Raw genomic sequence first — 19,386 nt, forward strand, 5'->3', positions numbered from 1 at the left:
ACACTCCTGACACCAAGGCTTCCCCAAACCCAGTTCTTACCATCATAACTTTTTCATAAAAGAGAGTTCAAGAGGTTAATATTTTCACAAGGCCTAACTCCCTATCACCTGGTATCCAGCAACTGCCTATGATTATTGACTGCCTTGGACTGATCCCAACGACTCTCTATGCAACTGTTATATCCATTCATATTTTACAAAACTGAAGTCTGGAGTTAGCCAACATTTGAATTGTTCTCCAGTTCCTGTTTCCTTTCTTACCTCGTATAGAATTCTATCTGCAATAAGGATTCTCACTTAGAATATACTTCCTGAGACAAGTTAATTTTTTAAATTTTCCCATCCTCCTTCTTGAGATTAATTGCATGCAAACAATAGGTGGTGTAAAGAATGTAAAAGAAACAGTGAGAATTGCTGAAGAGCAATCTGGGCATATGTATAGGCACAGGGGAGGCAGACTCTCCTGATTTTCCTTAACTCTGGTGTGTGTGGGCTCTGTGTCATGTGTGTATAAGCCTCAGATCTCTGTCAGCACCAGCAGCTGGAACTTATCTCTCTTCAAACAGCAGACTTTTGGCGTTTCTCATCATCAACAACTTGACCCCTCAAAATAGTGAGCCAGAGCTTTCCCTTATACATATGACAGATTAAAAAAAGAAATTTACTATTTTGCTGCTAACCTAGTTTGAGTCATGGGGCCCGATTATGTGTCCAGTACTGGTCAGACCCTGTGATACCTAAGAACGAAAGAAGCCTAGGATTTAGGAAAATGCACATATGACTAGATATAAATTTATAAGCCCGCATGTAAATTAATATACAAAGGACAACTATAAAGTAGAATGACCTCTCTTTATTCTTTTAAGTAAATATTCCAAATGAATGTTATCTCTTTGGAAACATTTACCTTAGTGAAAACAACACATCCCAATCATATTTTTGCCGTTCAAAAGTTCTGAAAGCTCCTCTTTGTAATTTCTTTCAAAGAAGTTGCATAACAAAGGGGGAAGCTCGGAGTGGGGGAGGAGTATTTGTTCCATATGTTGTTAGGAATTGAGTATTTGTGGTGATAATAAAAAGTAGATTGTGTATTAGTGGTTCTATTACTTTTAAATTTTTTGTAAACAAGACATATTCTTATTGTTTGCCCTTGGATGAACTGCCTCCAAATCCCACACCCACCCCTGCCACTTCTTCTGAGGGGCACATTTACTCCAATAGGCTCAGTGGTGTTCAATCAATTCTTTGTAGCAGATGCAGAGTTGAGTCCAATGAATAAAATGCAGGAAAGTCAAGGATCAAGCCAGGCAATACTGTCATAGGTCAGAGAGCAAAGATGACTTTACACTAACACTGTAGTTGTCATATGCTGCCTCTGAAAGCAATTCTATCAGGAGGATCATTGAAACATTTTGAGAAAAGGCAGAATTAGTGGAATATGTGTACAATCTCCTCTATTAGTCTAAGCCTATTATGAATAACCATATGTCTCAGTGGTGTGATACAAGAGTTAATTTCTTGCTCATGGAATTTTTTTAACATAGATTATCAAAGGAATCCTGTTCGTTATAGTATTTTATGGGCCTAGGCTTACACAAGCCCCATTTCAACCTTTGTTTCCACTATGATGGTGGCAGTGAGAATGGAATCTTCTAAATCTTTTGGAAGTGACAACAAATCACATGGTGTGCCCAACTCCAAAGGTGATGGAGGAATATAACACTGCCATGCTCCTGGAGGGAGGAATGTCAGAATATTGGTGAATAGGCCAGCCTCTACTACACCTTCCCTGTGTGATCATTCTTTGACGAGGACAAGAACCATGTGGCCTTATAAGCTTTGGAAACTTAGTTAGCAGAAAACTATGCTCACTATTACATGGTCACTTCCCTGGGTTGGACTTCTTTATATTGCAGAGCTATGACACAGTTGAAGTTACCATAATGCCTGTAGGTCACATGTGAGGTACAGGCAGGTTTGTGACAGGTATCAGTACAGCTGACAGGGTATGCAGCATAGCATAAAATATGTGGGAAGCTAGCTGACATTCTAAGAAGACTCATTTGTGCCAGGATTGCACTAGATACTGCATTCATGGCATCTCATTTACTCACCCCAACAACCCATAAAGTAGTTATCATTATCCTTATTTAACAATGCAGAGAAATGAACACTCAGAGAGCTTAAAATACACCATGCCAACCAATATCATAGGCAACAGGTGTTGGAGTCAGTGTTCAGACTCAGATCTGCCTAATTCCAGAACCCTTAGAGTGAGTTATAGAAAGTTCAACCCTTATCCTTTCCCAATTAAGCACATGGTATGTGCTCAAGAAAACATTGGTTGTTAAATGCATGCTGAAAGTCAATGTTATTCCCCAAAGCAATATCCCTTTTCCTTTCTCCTGCACAGCACATGAAAGGAGATTGACAAAAATAAATGTGTTCTTTGTGAGTCTCAGGAAAAGCAAATTGTCAACATTTTCTCTTATCAAGGATGTTTTCTAAGGAAGAAAATAGACAAGAGCTTCCCCAGTGCAGACTTGAATATGAAGATAAGGGTCAGCAGGACTCTGGGAACTACTCATGTTCTCAATTCAAACAAGCTCTTGACAGGAACACACCTGCCAGGGAAACAGAAAGAACCTCATTTTGCTAGGAGACAACACACAGCTGCACAGTTCTATACACCACTTAATACCAGCGATAAATTCACAAGTTGTCCTAAATGGATCACTCTATTGGGGATTTTTCCCCCTATTTCTAGCTACTGTCTGTTTGATGTATTACAAATAATCCAAATCTCTTTTTCACTCTCTTCTCCTGTATTCTCCCTCTCTTCCTCTCTGTAAATTAAAAATATTATATTTATTTTTAGTCTCCTTTAAAATCTCCACATGGGACACTGGAGGCCACAATGCAGACCATTTCTTCACAATGGTACTATGATTTCTCTGTGATGAGGAATTACTCCTGTCACTGCTCCTTCCCAGAATCTTCCTTAAGCCTTTCTTTAATGCACATTAGCTATATTGTAATTGGGCATTTCATTAGAGAAGAATGAGGCATAAATGAAAACAAAATCGTCTGTAGTCATTTATTTTGAGGGTCCCGTTCTAGTCATCAGCATCTGAACCCCGCTGAAATACAGTTTCACTTTCCTTTCTAAATGATGCGTAAAGCACTGGTGACAACACATATTTCTCTCTGTCAAAACATTTCACTTATTTGGCAATCTGTAGAGAGTTTGAGAGTCATATCACTAAGGAGCAGTGCCATAGCCTTCTTCCCATTATTTTAAAATCATAACGGTATGTGCTTCATGAGAGGGGCACAATACAGGCCAAGATACAAATTGAAAAAAAGAAAGCTAACAGAGGTGGTGAGCAGAGAGGGCACTATAAATAATGGCCTTGTTATTTAGCCACAGAGAGAGATAAGAACATCTGCATCTGCACTTCATCTTGAGAGCTTGGTCCCATTGCCCTTGGTGTTGAGTGTCCTTGGGGAGCTACTCAGGGAATTCTCTGAGCTCTGTGATCAGTTAATGTGTTTTGGCTCACATTTGAGAAATAGATTTCATACCATTGGACATGATTAAATGACTTTTTTTTTCGGTAAAGGTAAGGAAAAATAAAATGAAGTGGTCACTGATTAAAGAATTATACACAAACACCAGTAAGACACCAGGCTGGTGTACATCTCTGCCATAAGAAAAGAAAATAACAAGGGACCGAACCTAGACATACACTGACAAAATTGTTTATGGTGCCCACAGAAAGATGTTGATGTGGTGTAATCTACTCAAAATGGCTCATTTCCAGTGAGAAGTATTTAAAGAGAAAATGTTCAAGGAAATGGAAATATGATGCTGATAGTGTTCTTGGGCTGTAAGATAGATACTGCAGGGCATCAAGGCCATGTCATTGCCAGAAAACAAGTGCTAAAGCAAAGCTGAAATGCTTATTGTTAAGGCCGAAGAACATTTTACCAGCCATGAGGTTCAGATTCATGGGTATTATTGTTAAAGCTTATGAGAAGAAAATACCAAAATATCCCAGCAATTACAGTCAATAAAGTACTCTCCAAGCAATGAGTAGGCTCACCAGTTGGTAGGAACTTTTGTCCCCTTGCTCTCAGGGGACAAGTTGGTTAGTAAAATTGCTCAGACCTCAGATATATTCACATCTAGCCTATCTATCAATATGCCCTGCTGGGTTTTGCTGAACTTATGTTCATCTGTTTATAAAATGTCTCCTAGGCTGCGTGTTGACTTGACAGTATTAAGTGCTTTTGGTATAATCCCTATGATATGCATCTGGTTGGGTTTCATAGGAAGTATACAGTTTATCATTCTCATAAAAGTCCTTGATTTGTCAAGTTGGTTCCAGCTATTATCACTTTAATAGAAGTCACTGTATAATTTCAAAATATTTTACTCTCTCTAAAATGAATCTGGTGCTCAAAACTGTCTGGAGCTCTGAAATGCACTTCTTATTTCTGTAACCTATCTGGATGGGTCAATTAACTTCCCCCATCACACTGTGAAGCTATGCTATTAGCCAGACATCAAACTCTCCCTTAGCAATTGCTTTCTAATATGCTCCTGCAGACACAAACGGGTATGGCAAAGGGGATGACTTAGTATTCTTCTTTATTCTCTCAGAAGAGAAGCAATTAGGTGGTAACTAATTGGTGGAGCAGAAGGTGGCAGCCACTCGAAGTTAACTTCTATAGTTTTAGATAACTCAGGAATTTAATGGAAAAGGCAAAGTCACTTGAAGGGAAAACAGTAAAAAGAAAGATGATAATAGACATATAAAAAGTAATCAATAAATATTTCATAAAAGAATAAAGATCCTCTTTCCTCATCCTTCCCAGAATGTATCTGTCTGTCTCTGCTAAAAACCTAACAAGGATTTTCAGTTCTTAATTTCTAATATGCAAGTAATCCTGGTAGACATCCACCTTTTATATTTCCCAGGTTGTCCAGTCACAGTCACTTGGTCCTGAGGTAGTACCAAGATCAAAGAGTTCATGGCCACAGCCTTTAACTCTTTTCCTTCCCAGAACTGGAGACCCAAGTTTTGGGAGGAGAATGTCATAAAAAGAGCTGACTTCTCTAGAGAAAATCCCATTTACACCACAGTGGAGTGTTCTAGATGCTTTAGAAAGGCAGATGTGACTGTCACAGAGAAGTGAATAATGAGCAATTACTGCCTGGGCAGAGCCAGAGGGCTGGGTCAACAAGGGGTTAAGGTCACTTTTGTTTCTGTATATCCTCAAAGCTCATTTAGGACAAAGCAATCTCTCCCTACAAGTGTTCTATTATGTTCTATTTTACTGTGACTCTATTAAAAATGTTTAAATAAAACCATGGGAGAAAACGTGCAAGTGATAATGATAACGGTGGAGACAGGGATGGGTCCAGGAGCAAATAAATAGGTCTGGAGTTTAGAAATGTAACTGGGCCCTGGCTGGTGTGGCTTGGTGGATTGAGCACCAGCCTATGAACCAAAGGGTTGCCAGTTTGATTCCCAGTCAGGGCACACACCTGGGTTGTGGGCCAGGTCCCTGGTGGGGGGCGTGTGAAAACAAACCACACATTGATGTTTCTTTCCCTTTCTTCCTCCCTTCCCCTCTGTGTATAAATAAATAAATAAATAAATAAATAAATAAATAAAGTCTTTGAAAAAACAAGAGAAATGCAATTGGTTTATTTTAAACGTTCAACTTTCCTGATGTGAAATGAGGACCTTACATATGTCAATGAACTTAATAAAAATTAAATTTTTGTTGTAGATGCATAAAATTTCAGATATGTAAATAGGCTTGAGCTAAGCTATATGGAGCTTCACTTTAAGGGTCACACACTGGCCATAATTGAATATTTCAAACTTGCCTTATCCTAACTTGTTCTCCTTTCAGCTTATCTGGATATTGTCCAATGATGCCAGCATTTATTTTCCTCTTAAAATGTCTTATAGTCAGCTCCTAGTGAGTGGTCCACAGCTAGCATTTCTTCACCATATTGATTCACCAAGTAGGTATCATTTGGCGGTTTACCTCAATAATGGAGAGGACACTTGTAGTTTTGAACAGTGTCCCTGATGACTGGATGTTCATATACTGGTACATATTTACAGACCAGGATATTAATAGGTGACTAAGGGCAAATACTTCTCAAATGGGGGTAACAGGTCACTATTCAGGCATGTTTTTTCTCCCTGCCATAATAGTCATCAATAGACTGGCCTGCTTACTGAGAGAGGACTTTATGTCAAGCATTCTGCACATCAAAAGCATACTTCACTGGGTAGTGACAGACAGATACAATAAGATCCTCCTTCCCAGGATGTCTGAATGGGGGAAACCAAAAGAGATATACTATGAGATTCACAGAGAATAAGCAGAAGCAATGAGGCAATGGAAGCCAACAGGAAACAGAAGGCATGGGATAAAGAATGCTAGAAGAGAAAATGGTGGAGGAATGAATGGAAGCCACACTAACGTCCTACCCAGAAAAATCTGGAATACCAACTAAATTGTGGAGAAGTCATCCAGAACAAACAACTGAACAAAAGCAAGAGACAAGCCTTATAAATTCAGGCAGACAGAAGAATCAGCTTCAGCACTATCTGACTGGTAGGGAATGCAGTGTAGACTTGAGAGGTTTGGCTGGCACCATAGGTGGCAGTGCCAGAAGGGTAATTAAGTGGCTGGTTGGATCCCATGAAAAGAATGGGCTCCAAATCCTAACCTGTGATACTCAGCCCAGAATACCAGAGCCCAAAAGTACACAGATAAAAACCTGCAGTGAGAAACAGAGGGTCGTTCTCTGCAAGAGATGGGTGGCTGGAGATGCAAAGAGCTGTTTAAAGGGCCAATGAACAATTTTCATTTGCTTTTACTTACCCATGGCTCTTGAAAAGGTGGGGACAGAGAGGGCTAGAGATGCCTAAGGAGAGACTGGGGAAGGAAGCTTTTGGGATAAAGTTGAGAGAATAGATGCTGGGATCCCAGTGCTGAGGCATGCCCAATGTGGCAGGTGCTATTCTTCTCAGGAACACCACTATCCTCAGGGCAGCAGCAGCCTGATGGGAAATAAGAGCCCTGACACTAGGAGAGACTCTGCCTGGGCTCTGTGGTACTTAAGTCTGACTGCTGAGTTCAGAGTGACTAGATTAACAACTGAAGGAGAGAGCCACAGATGGTAGATCCCTGGCAGTCTCAGATCAGGCTGCCTAAGGTCAGATGGAGTCAACATCTGATATCACCAGAGGCAGATCCAGAAAAGAAAAATAGTGGTAAATAATAAAGGCTACCAAGATGAAATCAAGTGTGGTCTTCTCCATGATTAATGATATTTTTTCCTGTATAGCTTTTTAGCATTCATTTCTTGTCTAGCTAGCTTGTGCATATTAAGTCACTAGATTTTATACTGTAGTTTATTTCTCTCATTTCTTATAATAGTCAATCTCTTTACACTCTAATTAATACTGGTCCATTAGCTGTTGCTAGTGGGATTGCAGCAGGGAGATATTTTTGCTGATGTGTGTGTTTTTTCCCGGGGCTTTGTGATTTTGTTCTGGCAGCACCAGCACAACAGTATACAAGATGTGGTGGGAAGAGTGGCCCTCAACGAACAAAGTGGAGGGAAGGAATCACCAAAGAAAGGCCCAATTACAATAAAAATTCAATTACATCCAGAGAGCCAACATAAATGGCATAAAGAGCATTGTAAGAGCATCAAGTTCAGGAGATGAAGGAGACTGCACTACTGAATCTCACAGTTCTACCAAAGAAGTTTACACCACACTTGGGTGTCAAAACATATTAATTTAAGAAGCAGAGGAAACAAGAAGAGTCTCACAAATAATAGGAAGACACACAAACCACAAATGAAAGGAAAGGGGAAATTCTCAGAAAGAGTGTTAAATGAAATAGAGACAAGTCAACTATCAGATTTGAGGTTGTAACACTGATTATAAGGAAGCCCAATGAGCTCACTTAGAATTACCAAAAACTACATGGAACCTACAAGGAACTTATTGTGAAGTACACCAGCATGAAAAAGGACATAGAAATTTTCAACAAGAGCCAAGAAGAAATGAAGAATACAATTTCTGAATTAAAGAACAAAGTAGGAGGAATCAAAAGCAGGCTAGATGAAGCAGAGGATCGAATTAGTGAGCTGGAAGACAAGGTAGAAAAAAACCCCCAGAAAGAGCAAGAAATAGAAAAAAGACTAAAAAAGAATGAAGAGGGTTGAGGGAACAACAGGACAGCTTGAAACATAATAATATCCATATAGTAGAGATACCAGAAGGAGAAGAAGAAGAGCAAGGTATAGAAAAACTGTTTGACTGAGTAATGATGGAAAACTTCCAAATTTGTTCAGAAAAAGAGTCACAAAAATCCTAGAATCAGAGAGGGTCCCAATAAAGAAGAACCCAGAGACCCACTTTAACACACACCATATTTAAAATGGCAAAATTCCAAGATAAAGAGAGACTTTAAAGGCAGCAGCCCAGAAAGAGAAAACAACATACAAAGGAGCCCTGATAAGGTCAGCAGCTGACTTCTCAATGGAAACACTACAAGCCAGAAGGGAATGGCAAGAAATATTCCAAGTAATGAAAAACAAAGGCCTGCAAACAAGACTGCTCTAACCAGCAAGGCTCTCAATTAAAATGGAAGGTAAAATAAGGAGTTTCCCAGACAAAAGAAGGCTGAAAAAATATACCTCCACCACACTCGCAGTGAAAGATATGCTAAAGGGACTGCTTCAAGAAAGAAAAAAAGTGAGAGGAACACAGGTACAAGAAAGTAAAATGCCAATGGATAAGTACCTATCAATAATAACCTTAAATGTAAATTAACTAAATGCTCCAATCAAAAGACAGAGAGTAGCTGAGTGGATAAGAAAACATGACCTGCACTTAGGCGGCTATCTATAAGAGACCCGCCTCAGAACAAAAGACCTACGCAGACTGAAAGTGAAGGGTTGGAAAAAATATTCCAAGCAAATCAACAGCAAAAACAGGCTGGTATCTCCATAGTTATATCAGACAAAATAGACTTCAAAACAAAGACCAAAGAAAGAGACATAGAAGGACACTTCATAATACTGAAGGGAAGAATCCATCAAAAAGACATAAATATTATAAACATATATGCACTCAACATAGGAGCACCCAAATATATAAGGAAAACCTTGGAGGGCTTCAAGAAAGATATAGACAGCAAAGCAGTTATACTAGGGGATTTTAACACCCCACTGTCAACAATGGACAGATTTTGCAAATGAAATTTCAACAAGGATGTTGCGGCATTGAATAATGCCCTAGATTAAAAGGACTTAACTGATGTGTGTGTATGTCTGTGTGTGTATAAACTTTTCATCCCAAAGAAGCAAAATAAACATTCTTTTCAAATGACTGTGGAACATTTTCAAAGATAAAATACATGTTAAAATGCAAAACAAGCCTCAACAAATTCAAGAAACTTGAAATCATATTAAGCATTTTCTCCAATCACAAGAGCCTGAAATGAGAAACCAACCTCAAGAAAAAATATTCAGAAAGACTCAAATTCATGGATATTGAATACCATGCTATTAAACAATGAATGAGTTAAGAATGGGATCAAGGAAAAAATCAAAAGTTCCTGGAAACAAGTGAAAATGAACTCACAATAGTCCAAAACTTATTCAACAAAGCAAAGGCAGTCCTGAGAGAGAAGTTCACAGCAATACAGGCCTACCTAAAAAAGATAGAAACATTTCAAATAAACAGCAAAACCAACCCTTCATCTTATAAGAGTTAGAGAACAACAAATAAAGCCCAGACAGAGTAGAAGATATGAAATAACCAAGGTCACAGCAGAATTATATGACATGCAGACTAAAAAAACAATTCAAAGGACCAATAAATCCAGGAGCTGGATATTAAAAAATGTAAACAAAATCGACAAGCCTTGAACCAGGATATCAAGAAAACAAGGAGATGACTCCCAATAAATAAAATAAAAAAAGAACCAATTACACCCAATATCACAGAAATATAAAGGATTGTAAGAAACTACTATGAAGAACTACTAAGCCAGAAAACTTAACACCTGGTGGAATGGACAAATTTCTGAAAAGAAAAAACATCCAAAACTGAATGAAGAAACAGAAAGCCTGAAGAGACTTATAACAGCTGATAGAATTGAAGCAATAAACTAAAATCTCCTGGCACACAAAAGCCTTGGACCGTAGTTTCATGGGAGAATTTTACAGAGCTTTTAAGGAAGAGCTAACCCCTATCCTTCAGAGACTATTCCAAAAAGTCCAAGAAGAAGGAAGACTCCCAAACACTTTTTATGAAGCCAACATTATTCTCATCCCACAACCAGATAAAGACCAACAAAGAAAAAAATACAGGAAAATATAGATAATGAACATAGATGCTAAAATCCTCAATGAAATATTGGCAAACCACATCCAGCAATAAATTGACAAGATCATACACCACAATCAAGTGGGATTCATCACAGGGATGCAAGGATGGTACAATATTTGCAAATCAGTAAATGTAATACATCACAAACAAAAGGAAAGACAAAAATCACATGATCATATCAGTATATGCTGAAAAGCATTTGATAAGGTACAGCACTCATTTATGATAAAAAACACTCAGCAAAATGGAATAGAGGGAGCATTCCTCAACATAAAAAGGGCCATATATGAGAAACCTACAGCCAACATCATACTGAATTGGCAAAAACTAAAAGCTTTCAAAGTAAGGTCAAGAACAAGACAAGGATGTCTGCTTTCACCAGTTCTATTCAACATAGTATTGGAAGTCCTAGCCACAGAAATCAGACAAGAAAAAGAAATAAAAGGTACCCATATTAGAAAGGAGGAAATAAAACTGTCATTGTTTTCAGATGACATGATAGTGTACATAGAAAATACTATAGACTCGATGGAAAAGCTACTTGACCTAGTAACTGAATTTGGCAAAACAGTGAGATACAAACTCAGTATTCAGAAATCAAAGGCATTTTTGTACACCAACAATGAAATATCAGAAATAGAAATCAGGAAAAAAATGCCATTTGATATAGCAACAAAAAAAATAAAATACCTAGGAATAAACCTAACTGAGGATGTAAAAGACCTGTACTCATAAAACTACACAACACTGAAGAAAGAAATTAAGGAAGACACAAACAAATAGAAGCATGTATCATGTTCATGAATTGGAAGAATTAACCTCATTAAAATATTTATACTTGGACTTCCAGCCACGATAGAAGCGAAGGTTGACACATTGTGCATCCTCACACAACCAAAAGAAGAACAACAACAAATTTAAAAACAAACAAACAAAAAAACCCAACCAGAACTGACAGAAAATTGAACAGTAGGGAAGTCTGACAACAAAGAAGTTGAAGAAGAAACATTCACCCAGACTGGTAGAAGAGGCAGAGATGGACAGCCAGGTGGAAAGACCTCATGGCAAGGTGGCTGCTGGTGAACAGGGCAAGGCAGTGACTGGTGGAGTGGGCGGTCATACATTCGCATGCAGATAAACCAGAAGGAGCAACTGGAGAGGGAGACAGACTGTGTAACCCAGGGTTCCAGCACAGGGAAATAAAGCCTCAAAGCTTCTGACTAAAAACACCTGTGGGGGTTGAGGTGGCAGCAGGAGAAACTTCTAGCCTCACAGGAGAGTTTGTTGGAAAGATCCACAGGGTCCTTGAATGTACACAAACCCACCCACTCAGGAATTAGCACCAGAAGGGCCCAGTTTGATTGCAGGTAGTGCGGAATTGACTGAAAATTGTCAGGGAGAGGAACAAGTGGCATTGTTCCCTCTTGGGCCTCTCCCCCACATACAGTGTCACAAGGCAGCAATATAGCTTGCCCCGCCCAGTTGAAACCTAAAGCTCCACCCCTTACTACAAAAAAGAATGGCACAAATGAAAGAACAGATCAAAGTTCTGGGAAAAATACAGCTAAGTGACAAAGAGATAGCCAACCTATCAGATGCACAGTTCAAAACACTGGTAGTCAGGATGCTCACAGAATTGGTTGAATTTGGTCACAAATTAGAGAAAAAACTGAAGGCTATGCTAAGTGAAATAAAAGAAAATATATGCAGAACCAATGGTGACAGGAGGGAAACCGGGACTCGAATCAACAGCGTGGACTAGAAGGAAGAATGAAACATTCAACCAGAACAGAATGAAGAAACAAGAATTCAAAATAATGAGGACAGGCTTAGGAATCCCCAGGACATCTTTAAACATTCTAACATCCGAATTATAAGACTGCCAGAAGGAGAAGAGGAAGAGCAAGAAATCGAACTTATTTGAATAAATAATGAAGGACAACTTCCCCAATCTGGCAAAGGAAATAGACTTTCAGGAAGCTCAGAGAGTCCCAAAGAAGTTGGACCCAAAGAGGAACACACCAAGGCACATCATAATTACATTAGCCAAGATTAAAGATAAGGAGAGAATCTTAATAAGGATTAAAAGCAGCAAGGGAAAAGGAGACAGTTACCTGCAAAGGAGTGCCCATAAGACTCTCAGCTGATTTCTCAAAAGAGACCTTACAGTCAAGAAGGGGCTGGAAGAAGTACAGTAATCCCTCACCTATCATGGGAGTTACATTCCAGAGACTCCTGCGATAGGTGAAAATTTGTGAAGTAGCAGCATTATATTTATTTTATTAAGGCTTTATAAACCCTTCCCACACTCCTATAAACCTTTCCCACTGTCTTATTAACTTTTCCCACACTTTTTAAAAAAATATATTTATTGATTATGCTATTACAGTTGTCCCATTTTCCCCCTTCTCTCCCCTCCCCCCTGTACCCCCCTCCCACCCACATTTCCCCCCTTTAGTTCATGTCCATGTGTCATACTTATGAGTTCTTTAGTTTCTACATTTCCCGTACTATTCTTGCCCTCCCCCTATCTATTTTCAACCTACATTCTATGCTACTTATTCTCTATACCTTTTCCCCCTCTCTCCTCCTCCCACCCCCCTGCTGCTAACCCTCCATGTGCCCTCCATTTCTGTGGTTCTGTTCCTGTTCTAATTGTGTACTTAGTTTCTATTAGTTTTGCTTTAGGTGTGGTTGTTAATATTTGTGAGTTTGCTGTCCTTTTACTATACATGTCTTTTCTTTATCTTCTTTTCTTAGATAAGTCCCTTTAGCATTTCATAAAATAAGGGCTTGGTGATGATGAACTCCTTTAACTTGACCTTATCTGAGAAGCACTTTATCTGCCCTTCCATTCTAAATGAGAGCTTTGCTGGATAGAGCAATCTGGGATGTAGGTCCTTGTCTTTCATGACTTGGAATATTTCTTTCCAGCCCCTTCTTGCCTGTAAGGTCTCTTTGGAGAAATCAGCTGACAGTCTGATGGGAACTCCTTTGTAGGTTACTGTCCCCTTACCTCTTGCTGCTTCTAGGATTCTCTCCTTCGTTTTTACCTTGGCTAATGTAGTTATGATGTGCCTTGGTGTGTTTCTTCTTGGGTCCAACTTCTTTGGGGCTCTCTGAGATTCTTGGATTTCTTGGAAGACTGTTCCCTTTGCCAGATTGGGGAAGTTCTCCTTTATTATTTGTTCAAATACGTGCTCAATCTGTTGCTTTTCCCCTTCCGATTCTGGTACCCCTATAATTCGGATATTGGAACGTTTAAAGGTGTCTTGGATGCTCTTAATCTTTTCCTCAATTTTTTGTATTCTTATTTCATCATGCTTTCCTGCTTGGTTGATTCTATCTTCCTTCTGGTCCACCGTATTATTTTGGGACTCATATTCCTTCCTTTCACTATTGGCTCTCCTCCACGTGTCTTCCTGCATCTGTTTTATGGTAATCTGCATTCTTTCATCTAAATTTCGTCCAAAATCCACCAGTTCCGTGAGCTTTCTGATCACCAGTGTTTTGAACTGCGCATCTGATAGATTGGCTAATTCTTGGTCGCTCAAAAGGATGAGTCCTGGGGGACTGATCTGCTCTGTTGAAAACATATTTTTTTCCCCCTTTCTCTCCTTTCCCCCCCCCGCCCTCCCCCGGTCTGGTTGCTCTTGTTATGGTGGGGGGCGGAGCCTTAGGTGCTCACTGGGGCTGGGCACCCCGGTCGCTAGATTGTGACATTATATGTGGGGGTGGGGTGGGGGCGGGAGCGGGATGGGAGAAAACAATGGCGATAGTTGGCGATAGTTCCGTTCTCCTGGACTCAGACCCTTGTCTGGGCTTCTGGGCCGTGAGTTCTGCCCTGGTCCACAATTGCTACCCCTCTGGGTCTGCCAGCCACAGCTTGCGTACTCAGGGATCACCGCTGCCTTCTTGCGCCCCCAGATGGCTTTTGCGCCGATTTTGCGCCAAACCTTCCCCCGACCTCCACGCGCCGCCCACCCGAGCCAGCCCCGCGCCCGCCAGCTCGTCTTCTCCTACCAGTCCGGATGAACGCGTCTACTTCAACTTCTTGGCTGCCCAACTTCCATTCAGATAAATCCTCTGCCGGATCTGGGTGTTATTCTGATAGTAAATTATTGTTGTAAATTATTGTTTTTCTAATCTTGGTTGTACGAGGAGATACGGTGCGTCCACCTATTCCTCCATCTTGCCGGAAGTCCCCCTTTCCCACACTCTTATAAACACTTCATATGCTCTTAAACACTTTCTACACTTCTAAACGTATGTAATTTTAACATAAAATTCTATATGGGTACTCACCAGTGAAGTATACTACAACTTGAATGATGAAGATCATGAATTATGTAGCTGTGCAGTACTGATGCCGATAAAGGTGATGATGATGAGATGAATATACTGCATAGCCAAGAAGAGCATTCCAGCTCTTCTGAAGGCACCACTTTATCAGGCGCTTCATCAGGTGGTACAGTATCTTTGCCCTGGGCCGTAACTTCTATTTCCACTAAAGGCGTAGGCATAACTGATCTCTTCGTCCAAGTGATGAACCTAGATGTGGGGAGTTGCTGGCGCTGCTTTTTATCTGCAGAGGCAGCTTCTCTATGCAGAGAAATGCTCTTGAGTCTGAAGCATCTCTGAAATTTGACAAACCAGCCCTTGCTGGTGCTGAATGGGTTTGGTCTGGTGGGAGAAGCACTCTACGGTCCTACTTCTGCATGATTGTCCTTGTCTTCATCCTTGTCAGTGTTGTGAATATCTGTGCTTTCCACAAAACTATCATAAAGTTTCTTGGCCTTCATATGGATGATGTTGGTATCCAGCGAGATATTCTTCCTGTAGTCATTTATCCACAAGGCCAATGCAGACTCCATCCTCACAATGGCCTTATTGTGGGAAGTGACCCCCCTCTTTGTAGTCTTGTTAAAAGTCATTGTTGCCGTAGACGTAATATTCTTTTTGTCTTTCATTATGTAGCAAACAGTAGAATTGTTGATTCCATAATGGTGGCCTACAGCTGCGTAGCTTTTGCCTTCCTTTAACATGTCGAGTAGTTCCACCTTTTCTTTGATGGTAAGAATATTCCTCTGGCACTTGGGTTCACTGCCAGAAGCCTTAGAAGGTACAGAACATTTGGGCATTGTAGGGCTTGAAATAAACTCAAACTTTTATGAAAATTTCACAAAAATACAACAGTGCAGAGCAACACTACACACAGCAATCAGATGTTGTTGTGAAGTGGACAAGGAGAGATGCTGAATGTATGTGCGCAGTGTGGGAGAGTAAACAGACTGCTTCTATGGTTGCTAAGCCAATCAGTGCCCAGTATACAGAACACAGTGCTGTGGTTGATCGCCTTCCATTCCATCAGTCAATAGTGTGCTGTGTACAATCTCACTCTGGCAAACTTGTGCAAGCGGTAGTGGCATACTGCATTTCCATTGTGTACAGTATGGTATTCGTCCACTGATAAAATGCATATTGTATTTTATTTTGACTTAATATTCTTTTAATATGTTTGAATTAACATTTTTAATATTTTTATATTTTAAAACTTTTAGGCAAAGATAATTAAAATAATAAATATTATATAAATACCTACTATATACTACAAAATCCCACAATATAGTGAAAACTCTGTGATACAGCATTAGATATATATTTTTAAAAAAACCCATGATATAGTGAAGCTGTAATAAGTGAACTGCAATATAGCAAGGGACAACTGTATTAGAAATCATGAAAGGCAAAGACCTATATCCAAAATTACTCTTTCCAGCAAAGCTATCATTTAGAATGGAAGGGCAGATAAAGTGCTTCCCAGATAATGTCAAGTTACAGAAGTTCTTCATCACCCAGCCCTTATTATATGAAATGTTAAAGGGACTCATCTAAGAAAAAGAAGATAAAAAATACGAACAGTAAAATGACAACAAAATCACAGTCATTAACAACCAAGCCTAAAACGAAAACAAAAACAAAAACAAAACAAACTAAGCAGACAACTAGAACAGGAACTGAATCACAGAAATGGAGATCACATGGAGAGTTATTATTGGGGGAATGGCAGTGGGAGAGGGGGAAAAGGTACAGAAAATAAGTAGAATAAATGGTAGGTAGAAAATAGTCAGGGGTCAGGCAATTAAGAAGAGTATAGGAAATGTAGAAACCAAAGAACTTATATGTATGACCCATGGTCATTAACTAAAGTGGGGGAATGCGGGTGTGCTGGGTGAAGGGGAATAAAGGAGGGAAAATGGGACAACTGTAATAGCATAATCAATAGAATACATTAAATTAAAAATATCCATACTGCACAAAGCAGTTTATAGATTCAACACAATCCCTATTAAAGTACCAATGGCATATTTCACAGATATAGAACAAATACTACAAAAATTTATATGGAGCTTTAAATGATCCTAAAATAGTTGCAGTAATTATGAGAAAAAAAGAACAAAGTAAGAGGATTCATAATACCTAATATCTAGTTATATTACAAGGCTATGGAAATCAGAACAGTCTGTTACTGGCATAAGAACAGACAGATACATCAATGGAAGAGAATAGAGAGCCCAGAAATAAACCCAAGTCTCTATGGTCAATTAGTATTTGACAAAGGGGACAGAAGGACAACAATGAAGTAACAGTAGCCTCTTTTACAAATGGTGATGGGAGATCAGGACAGCTACATGTAAAAAAAATGAAACTCTACCACCAACTTACACCAGACACCAAAATAAACTCAAGATAGATAAAAGATTTAAATATAAGTTGTGACAACATAAAAGCCCTAGAGGAGTACATAGGGAGGAAAATTTCAGATATTCCATGCGGAATTGTTTTCACCAAAATGTTCCCCAGAACAAGGGACATAAAGGAAAAAATAAACAAATGGGATTTCATCAAATGAAAAGCTTCTGCATGTATAAAGAAAACATCAACAAGATGAAAAGTGTTCCAATTGTATGGGAAATATATTTGGAAACTGTACCTCAGACAAGGGTTTGATCTCCAAAACATATAAAGGAAGAACATTACTTTCTACTAATGAAAACTTTTCAGTGTTTTCCTTCATTTTTCAAACTTTTAATGAAGCTTTTTGAGAGCTGCACAAGCTTCTGATAAACTCTTCACTGAATTTTCTTGATGGTTCTTCAGTTTCCTATTCTCTTGTCTTTTCAGCTGTGTATTCCAATTCCAACAACTTCTTATTAGTTATTTTATTAGGAGCCACCTCTAGGAGCTCCTCAGTGTGATCCTCACTGACACTCAGGGTAAAGTTGTTTGCCATTTCAACCACAGGTTTTTTGATTTTTGCAAACTTCTCATCTTTGGCAAATCCTTTGAAGTCATGGATGAATTTCTTTAGTGTCTTATTCTGGATGCCATTCATACACTCCATGGAGTCACCACCCAAGGCCCAAGCAAGGTTCTGGATGCAGTCATAGATGTTATAATTCTTCTACAGTTTCACATGCCTTCTCAGTGTCATCATCAGTTGTAGCAATAGCCTTGGCAAATGTGTTCCTCAGGTAGTAAGCTGTAAAAGCTGTTATAACTCCTGGGTCCATTGTTTGGATCAAAGAGATGGTGTTTGGAAAGAGAAACACCACTTTAATAATGGGATGAAAATCACCAATTAAAGGAGGATGTCTGGGAGCATTATCAACAATAAACAAAGGTATGTTATTTTCCAAACAGTACTTCTCCATTTCACTAGCACAGTAATTCAGGAGGACATCTTGGAAGAGGAGCCGGGTCATCCATGACTTCTTATTGCAGCTTGTGGTTATTGATGTTCTTGAAGATCTTTTTGTTCTCACTTTGCCAGATGGCAAAGGGTTTCAATTTGTAACCAGCAGTATTGCTCCCAAGCAAAATTACCTTGTCCTTAAAAACCTCGCCACAACTTGCTTCCTTATGGATGAAAGTCCTTTTAGGCATCCATTTCCAGAATAGGGAAGTTTTGTCCATGCTGAATATTTTCTCTGGGAAGTAATTTCCCTCCACAATTAGGTCATCTAGACTTTCCAAAAATTCTTCAGCTGCCTTCAGTTCAGCTGGTCTCTTACAGACTCCCTGCTCACTTTCACATTATATAATGAATAACAATTTTTGAATAGTTTGGATCATCCAGAGCTAGCAGTAAATTCAATACCATAGTCAGGTCTAGCCTACTCTTTCAACATCACAAACAAAATGTTGCTCTGCCCATGATCATCATGGTGCTGTGAGGGATACACTTCTGTGCCTGGTCTTCAATCCAAATCATTGGAAGGTTTTCCAGGTCAGATATATGTCCTTCTTGAATTTTTGTTAGTCTGCTTCCCTTCCTGAATTTTTGTTAGTCTTCAGAAAATCCTTTAACAGCTTCAACAATTTCTTCTTGGTTCTTCAAGATCATAGCTGTGGTGGAATAGGACATTATTGACTGGAGAGTATTAGAACCACTACTGATTGTTTTTCACCTTTTTAGTCCTTAATTTTAATTTTGTTTCCTGGTCAATTACTTGACATGGTCTCTTACTGGCAACATAAGCAATGAAGTGTGTATGCTTAGGGGCCATAATAAAAAAAAAACCACCACGAAATTAAATCAAGCACAAGAAAAAAAGGTGCAACCAGGAGATTCAGTAAGCATAAGATGTATGAGGCTGCCTGTGTAACACGGCCTACTTTTTTACAGCAAACTTTTGTAAGTGCAAAGATTGCTCTGTATACATGACTCTAAATAAAGATAATTTTTAAAAAAGATTACTCTTTAGAATAACAACTAAAAGTATAGTGAGTAGTTGTTTATTACCATTATAAAGTATTATGCAATGTACATTTTGTATGTGCTATAATGTTATACAGCTGGCAGCATGATATGTTTATTTACACCAGCATCACCATAAACACACAAATATTGTGTTGTCCTATGATGTTAGGATGGCTA

This window comes from Phyllostomus discolor, chromosome 3, assembly GCF_004126475.2.
Source record: "Phyllostomus discolor isolate MPI-MPIP mPhyDis1 chromosome 3, mPhyDis1.pri.v3, whole genome shotgun sequence".
Classification (NCBI taxonomy): domain Eukaryota; kingdom Metazoa; phylum Chordata; class Mammalia; order Chiroptera; family Phyllostomidae; genus Phyllostomus; species Phyllostomus discolor.